General features: G+C 36.3%; 1 pseudogene; it reads left to right on the top strand.

The window, feature by feature from the left end:
- Positions 1–467: 467 nt before the first annotated feature.
- Positions 468–5,760, top strand: LOC129144939 (40S ribosomal protein SA-like; annotated as a pseudogene).
- Positions 5,761–8,872: the final 3,112 nt, after the last annotated feature.

Below are 8,872 nucleotides of genomic sequence, written 5' to 3' on the forward strand. Positions count from 1 at the left end.
GCGGCTGACCTCTCCTGTCTTGCCCACTGCTCCCTTCAGTAGTGCTTTCAGTCTGTCTGCCTGTTCTGCTCCCTGCTATGTCTCTGGTGAATCCTCTTACCCTCCTGCGCCTCTGACTGTACCCCAGTTCTTGTATAAATAAATAAATCTTTTAAAAAAAGATTATTATAAGCAGGTAACATTTCTATCACTTGCATTTAAATAAGGGTACTCACTTATCTCTTACATAAATGGTATAAAATAAGGGGTTAAAACATTAATTGCTTTTCTAGATTTTTTTATACAAGAACCAAGTACTCTACATGAAATAACATGTTGCTGTTGTTAAAGGCTTCCAACTCTTTTTTTTTTCTCTCCCATTTATGGAATAGCCATTTTTGGAAGTACAAAGTAATGTCTAAATGGGGATGACTAAAAACACGGTATATAAGGCCTCCTCATATATATAAAGTCTGAGTCTAAGACCTTTAAGACAATATCTAGTATATAGGCTTTATAAACACAATATCTGGGACACCTCAATGTGGGATTTTATCTTTTCCCCCACATCCACTTATGCTTTCAAGGAATTCATTTCAATCACATAATAAGTTTCTTCTGCAAATCCATTGTTGAGATTTTTTTTTCTTAGTGTTGCTTATATGTTATCAGTCAGTCAAGTTTGGCATCAGCTGTTAGCAAGTGACTGGCATATTGTTAGTGTTGCTAAGAAATTGAGACTGCTTTAGCCAAGGGCATGTACTTAGTGGTGTTTATTACCAGCTCTGTAAGGGGAAGGGATGAACTACTCTTTTTTTCTTTTTGGTTCTGATCCATTCCAAGGTGTATCTCTCACATTCTTTCTTGTTTGACAAATAATTTAAAATACATGTATTTATACATAAATGTTTCATGAATTCAGTATGACTGAGGGTGTCTTGCCTACAACTCCAAGGACTTTACAGTATCTGATATTATTGATAGCTTCTAGTAACATGTGACTAGTTAAATTAAGTAAAATGGAATTTTAAAATTCAGTATCTCAGTCATATTTCAAGTACCCAAAGAAACTGTGTGTGGGACAATTCTAATATCTAACATTTCTATCATTTCAGAAAATTATTTTGGGAATCCTTACTCTAAATCGTTAACTTTGTAGGAGAAAGATATACTTGAGTACTTTGATGCCATTGTAATGTGCCCAGTGTCAGCTGAGCCTTTAGTACCAGTTGGAATTCTTTTCTGTGCTTTTAAGCTTCCATTTCCTAAAGCAGTTTTTCCGAATTATCATTACTCAACTTCCTCCTCTTTTCTTAGCAGATGATATTTTTCCTAAAGCACAGAGGAAATTGAGGTTACACAAGATTACCCGTAAAGGTTATTCCGTTAACTTCCTGCCCTTTTATACCTGTTTTTGCACCATTCCATACCTCCTTTTCACTTTCCTCAGAAATGTGTCCATTTTTGTATGACTAATTTGATTTTACAAGTATTGGACATCTGCTATATCCCAGAAACTATTTCTAGGTACTTAAGATACAGCTATGAAAAAAACAAAACTTCTCTGCCTTCATATAGCTTACCTTCTAGAGGGAAGGGGCAGACAGAAAGAAAATAACTAGTAGGTAAGACCATAAGTATTACAGAAAAAAGTAAAATCTGAAAGTGTCAGAAAAGAAAGAATGGAAAGACCCTAAAGTAAAAGCATTTATTTAAAGACCAGCAAGGAAACTATGTGGAAATTACTAGAAAATGAGATAAGAAATGTAGTAGATTAAGTAGGGCTTTGTAGGCTCTCATATTTAGGTTCTTGTTCTGGTTAATGAAGTGGAGGGTTTTGTTCTGATTACTGGAGTAGAAACCTTGGGAAGGTTTTGAGCTAGAGGGATGATGTGATATAAACTTTCTCCCCACAACCTCACCAGATAATTTAAAACATGCACAAACATAGAACAGTAAGTGAATTCCCAAGTACCTATCATACAGCATTAAGAGTTACCAATTTAATTTACTTTCTATACTGTAGAGAGAGGGTCCGTATGGTGGTGTTCTCAGTTCCCATCATAACTTAAAGGGAAACTTTCATAATGTCCGGAGCCCTTGATGTCCTGCAAATGAAGATGCAGGATGTCTTCAAATTCTTTGCAGCAGGACCCCATGTAGCACCAGTTTTTGTTTCCAAATGAAACAGTATATCTACAAAAGGAAAAATGACATCTATATCATACATTTTGAAGAGAACCTGGAAGAAGCTTCTGTTGACAGCTTATGCGATTTTTGCCATTGAAAACCCTGCTAATACAGTTACTGTGTTCAGAAAAACTGACCAGCAAGCTGGGCTGTAGTTTGCTGCTGCCGCCACTGGAGCCACCCTTATTTCTGGCTGCTTCACTCCCGGAGCCTTCACTTACCAGATCGAGGCAGTTCTCCAGGAACAAGGACTTGGTGGTTACTGATCCCAGGACTGATCACTTGTCTTTGACAGAGCCATGTTATGTTAACCTGCCTACCATTTGCTCTTGTAACACAGACTCTGATCTGTGCTATGTGGACATTGCCATGCCCTGTAATAACTCACTCAGTGGATTTCATGTAGGGAACTGTGTACACGTGGCAACATCTCCTTTGAATACCTATGGGAGATTACACCCCATCTCTGTTTCTACAGAAATCCTGAAGAGATTAAAAAGGAAGCACATGCTACTGCTGAAAAGGCTGTTACCAAGGAGGAATTTGTGTGAATGGACTTCCTCAGCTCCCAATTTTGATGCTACTTTACCTGAGGTTGCAGACTGGTCTGAAGACATGCATGTGTTCTGTGCCTATACAGCAGTTTCCTACTGACCACTAGTGTGCTCAGCCTGACACTAAAGACTGGTCTACAGCTCCCACTACTCAGACCACTGAATGAAGAGGAACAATCACTGAGTGGTCCTAAGTTGTTCTTCCACAGACTCTGAAGCAGAAAATGGAAATGAGCTTAACAGAAAATAGAAACGTTCTTAAAAAACACAAATTAACAATTTGTGGCCAACTGTTTGATATAACTGCCCCTTATGTATTATTTTAAAGCAAACCCACCTTCCTATGTGCTTTTCTGTGTCTGTGGTGTGTAATTGTGTGAATGTGTGCGCACACACACACACACGAGCAAAAATAAACGGGACTACATCAAACTAAAAAATTTACATAGAACGAAAAAATTCACAGAAATAAAAAAGCACCCTAATGATTAGGGAAGATTTCGCACATCACACATCCAGCAAGGGGTTAGTTAATATTCAAAAAAATATAAAGAACTCATACCATGCAACAAACAACCCAATTAAAAAAAGTTTAGTAAGCTTCTCCAGAGCAGACATACAGATGGCCAACAGGCCCATAAGATCATCTCATTATTAGCAAAATGTGAATCAAAACAAAAATGAGTTATCACCTCACATCTGTGAAAATAACTATTAACCAAATGATAAACAGCAACAAATGTTGGAAAGGATGTGGAGAGAAGGGAACTTTATACACTGTTGATGGGAATGTAAAGATGTGGAATACTATTCAACTATTAAAAAAAAGGGGAAGGGAACTCTACCATTTGCATTATCAGGGATGGACTGAGGAAATTATGTTTAGTGAAGTAAGTCAGAAAGACAAACGATATGATTTTACTCACATGTAATATATAGAAAAAACAGAGGAAATAAATGAAGCAAAACTAAACTCTTGAATTATAATACCTATTAGTGGTTACCAGAAGAAATGAGAGGAAAGGGGCATGGGTATATTGAGGAAAAAGAGACAAAGGTATGGTGAAGGATAGAGCAAAACTTTTAGTGTTAATTTAATGTAGTATAATAAATGTGTTGATTCTTAGTGATACATATCTAAAATTTATATGTTATAATGCAAATTCAATTAAAAAGTAAAGATTAAAGTATGATGCTGGTAGATTGGAATTTAACAGGACAAGAGAACTGAAAATACTTATAATTCAAATTTTGCCTTTCTGTGACAGTTTGGTATAGAGGCAGTAATACTTTATATTAGTACTTTATATTAGTATGCTTAAGACTATCATACTATAGTAATCAAAGATAATAGTCATGAGTATTGATTAAAAAATCTTAAATTGTGACATGTTACTTAATGAAAGAACTTTAGAAACATTTTCATTCAAGATTTCAGTAAATTCTGTTAATTATTTAAGATATATTTCTGGAGGTGTAGGGGGTGAGAGGATTCACCAGAGACAGAGTCGGGAACAGAACAGGTAGATTGATGAAATGCACAGCTGAGGGAGCATGGGCAAGACAGGAGAGTTCTGGTGCACTATGTAGATGTTGCAGTAGCTGCAGATTGCTTCATAGTGCTGACGCTTAACCCCTTGCGCCACCAGGGAGGCCCTAAAATGTACATACTTTAAAGTTGTAGCTTTAAGTCCCTCTTTTTTTCCTGAACAACAATGTACTTCTCATATATTTATTTAGGGGACCATACAATAAAAGACTAAGTCACTTGGCTAATGGAAGTCTGTCATGTTATAGGGCTTGTTGATTATTTCATTTTGTACTATATTGTATTAAATGTTTCTCAGGAAAGTATGGTATACAGTTCTTCAAGTTTGTAGGTGCATTATTCCTGTAGAAGTACACTGGATATAGTGAAAGTGGGTGATGTTTTAATTTTGAATGTCCTTTGTCTTTTTTTATTTTAAATTTTTTCTTTTTAAGCATATAAGAGCTGGGGTGTAGGCCAGTGGTGTGGGGGGATGAGAGGATTCACCAGAGACAGACTGGGGAGCAGAACAGGTGGATCTACTGAAATACACTGCTGAGGGAGCAGAGGGCTGGACAGGAGCAGTCAGCTGGGCCATGTGAATTAGCACCCTGGGCAGGGATTCTCACAGTGGCTGGTGATAGCATGAAAGCTCTGAGACTTTAACCCTTGAGCCACCAGAGAGACCCCTTTGTCTTTTTTAAAAAATATTTTCTAAAGTAAATGTTCACACCATAAACAGAAGTCATTAACACAGTTGTCTGTATATTCAAGCTCAGTATTAGTTTTTATCTAGGAACTATTTTTAATTGAGTACATTACTAACATTATGCAAGCATATCATTTTCTTTCTCAGATTGAATCATCACCCTTTCTCCTTTTTTTTCTGGGGTCTGGATGGGGGAACACAAGGTAGTAAGAGAGTACCATAGTTGGAGTCATCCAGGAAAAGAGATCTTTTTTTAAGTTGGGCTGTTCTGAAAGAGTATTTTCAGTTGCTAATTTGGAAAACATTAAACAGTTCACAGGCCTTCCTGATTTTGTTCAGTTGTAAGTTTGAGGAAGCTGCAGTCAGTAAATTGTGGTTGGCAGATGCTGTAAGCAGGTGACTCAATAAGTTGAACTCATATGACTCAGCTGTGTAAAAGCCATTCTGATAAATAGCTTGAAAGAAAATTGCCTCCCAGACTTTTGAACTGCCATAAAAAGTTCAAAACTATTACTAAAGGTATCGCAAAGAATATTAACATGTGGCTTTAGAAGGAAACACATTTTCCTTCAAGTGGTTTTAAGGGCTTTACCTAATTTTTACTCTGGTGATTCTAAAAGAGAACTTTACACCAGTGATAGCATGTTGTAGTTAAAAACAGAAATACAGTTCTGGATAAAAAGTGTTTTCAAAGAAAAGTTTTTTTTAAAGGTCAGTTTCAGTTGGAAAATGAACAGAGAAACCCAAATGGTATTTATTTTAAGTTAATATAAAAATGACCTAGTTAATAAAAGCTTTTATTTTTAACGTTGATGTAATGAGCAAATAAAAATAAAGCAAGTTTGTAGTTCTGTTAGGATTTGATGTTATATGATATGTGTATATTAGTGTAGTATCCCCCTTTCCAAATCTTACTTGATAAGTTCATAAATTATGGTCTTTTGTTGTTTATGACATCCATTACAAATCTTGGAATGTAATATTCCTGTGAACTGATTTTAATGTAGCAGATAATCATTTTCTGTAGTTAAAATAACAATGAAATAATTCATTTAATTAGATTTTCATATACTTTATGTGATTGTATTACTAATATTATAAGTAAATTATTTAAAACCTAATCGAGAGTATTCAAAATTTTTGATTTTACAAGTGCATGAATTGGAAAAATTTTAGGTGGGAAAGGTTTGACATCAGACAGATCCTTGCTGCCCTCCTGTCATGTGATATGTTTCCACATCTGTAAAATAGAATAATAGTAAACTAGCAAAGGAATTGTTCAGATTAAATTAGGTTAACCTCTGTGAAATACTTTTGTCAGTTAAGTTTTTTTTACTGTTGACAATCACAAGGAAATATGCCCTTTTTTTTTTTTTGAGGTAACTGATTTATACAACAATATACATTCAAAGATCACATTTTCTCACCATGCTTACCACCGTCACCAACCAATCAGCCCCTTCTAACCATTCTCTTCCCCTCTGGTAACCATCAGTCTGTTGATTTAGAATCTAATGGTTTGTTTTCTTCATATTCTGCAAAAGAGTGAAATCATACAATATTTATCTTTCTCCTTCTGGTTTATTTCACTTAGCATAATTCCCTTCAGAGTTCATCATTGTTGTCACAGATGGCAAGAGTTCATCATTTTTTACATTGTGTATGTAATAATACTTGTTCTTTTTCTTACCAATGAAGTGTTTATCTGGTTACATATTTTTATGGTTTCAGGTCTTATATTCAAGTCTTTATTCCATGTTGAGTCAATTTTAGTATAGTGTAAGATAGTGATCTATTTTAATTAATGTGTAGCTGTCAAGTTTTCCCAGCACCAATTGTTGAAAAGACTTCCGTTTCTCCATTGTTAGCTTTTGACTCCTCTGTAATAAATTAGTTGCCCATGTATGTGTGGTTTTATTTCTAGGCTCTCAGTTCTACTCCACTGAATGTGTACCTGTTTTTATTCCAATACCATGTTGTTTTGATGTTGCTTTGTAGTATAGTTTGGAATCAGGAAGCATGATAATACTATATCTTCATTCTTTTTTCTCAGAATTATTTTGGCTCTTTGAGGTTTCTTGTGTTTCTTTTCTTTCTTTTTTTTTTTTTTTAATTTTATTTATTTATTTATTTATACAAGCACTGGGTACAGTCAGAGCGCGGGAGGGTGAGAGAATTCACCAGGGCCAGAGCGGGAAACAGAACAGGCGGACCAAACAAATTCACTGCTGAGGGGGAGCAGCTGGCGGCAGGAGAGGTCTGCGCGCTATGTGGAACCCTTGCCCGTGGCTGGGGATCACCGTGCTGCAGAGGCTGCGGGCAGCTCGCAACCCAGCACTCAACTGCTGCACCACCGGGGAGGCTGGTTTCTTGTGTTTCTATAAATATTTTAGAATTTTTTTTTCTTTCTGTTTTTGTGAAGAATGTCTTTGGTATCTTAGTTGGGATTACATTGAATCTGTATTACTTTGATATAAATGCCATTCTGATCCAGGAGTACAGAATATTGTTCCACTTCTCTATGCCTTCACTGTTTTCTCAACAGTGTTTTTGCAGTGTACAGGTCCTTTCATTTCCTTGGTTAAATCTATTCCTAGCTATTTATACTTTCTGCTTCTAACAGGAGTGGTATTTCCCCTCATTGCTCTTTCTCCCAGCTCATTGTTTGTGTATAGAAATGCAACAGATTTTTGTGTATTGATTTTGTAGCCTGCAACTTTTCTGAATTCATTATTTCTAATTGGTTTCTAGTGGTGTCTTTAGGGTCTTCTGTAAAAACTACATCAAAAAATACTCCTAAGGGGCCTCCCTGGTGGCGCTATCTGCAGCCACTGTGGCTGAGTTCGATCCCCAGCCAGGGAGCAGCAGACCTCTCCTGGCTAGCCCGCTGCTCCCCTCAGTAGTGTATTTCTGTCAGTCTGCCTGTTCTGCTCCCACTCTGCCTCTGGTGAATCCTCTAACCCTCCCACACCTCTGACCTGTACCCCACTTTTTTATGCATAAATAAATCTTAAAAAATACTCCTATGTATGTATTTTTTACTGAAAATAATTGTCCCATAAGACATAGTAATTTTAGGATGTAATTAAATATATTGAAACCCAAGGACACTACTCACCTAGGATGATTGGAGATTGGTAATGCCAACAATCAAGAGTCTTTAAATAATGTTTTTTTTAAAAAGATTTATTGCATACAAGAACTGGGGTAAAGGCCAGAGGTCTGGGGCCAGGGTGGGGTGTGGGGTGGTGGTAAGAGGATTCATCAGAGACAGAGAGGGGAGCAGAGCAGGCAGATGACTGAAGCACACTGCTAAGAGAACAGTGGGCAAGACAGGAGAGGTCTGCTGCACTATGTGGGTTAGCTCCCTGCCTGGGGATCAAACTCATGCCATCATGTCTAGAGATAGCTTGATAGCACTGAAACTTACCTGTGTCACCAGGGAAGCCCAGGGAAAGTAATCATTCTTCAAATGTCAGTTTTATCTTTCAAATTGGTAAAGTAGTGCAGAAAGTGAATGTTAAAATCATTAGTGATCTATTAAGCCTAGATAAGTTGTTTTTAAAGGTGTATTCAGTTGCCTAAGTGAATTTCCTTTGGGGGGAAATATTTTAATTCCAGATAATAATTTCTGATCATCGGTAATATTAAAATACTTTTTTGATCATTGATTTTGTTTGCCTGGTTTGTTTATTAGTATTTGAAATTTGTCTTTTTGTTTCACTTGAAGTCTAGAATGTGTTTTTGTTTATTTAGTCTTTTTAAATCTATACTAATGTTACATGCAGTGTTTTTGTCAGTGAAAATGATTATTCCTGTGGAAATATATTTGATAAAATATAAGTTAACATGGTATGAAGAAAATATATATATACATATTTTTTCCCACCCCTATCCCTTATAATCCCCTGT

Source organism: Talpa occidentalis, unplaced genomic scaffold, assembly GCF_014898055.3.
Source record: "Talpa occidentalis isolate TD23 unplaced genomic scaffold, MPIMG_talOcc4v2.1 talOcc4.742, whole genome shotgun sequence".
NCBI classification, from domain to species: Eukaryota; Metazoa; Chordata; class Mammalia; order Eulipotyphla; family Talpidae; genus Talpa; species Talpa occidentalis.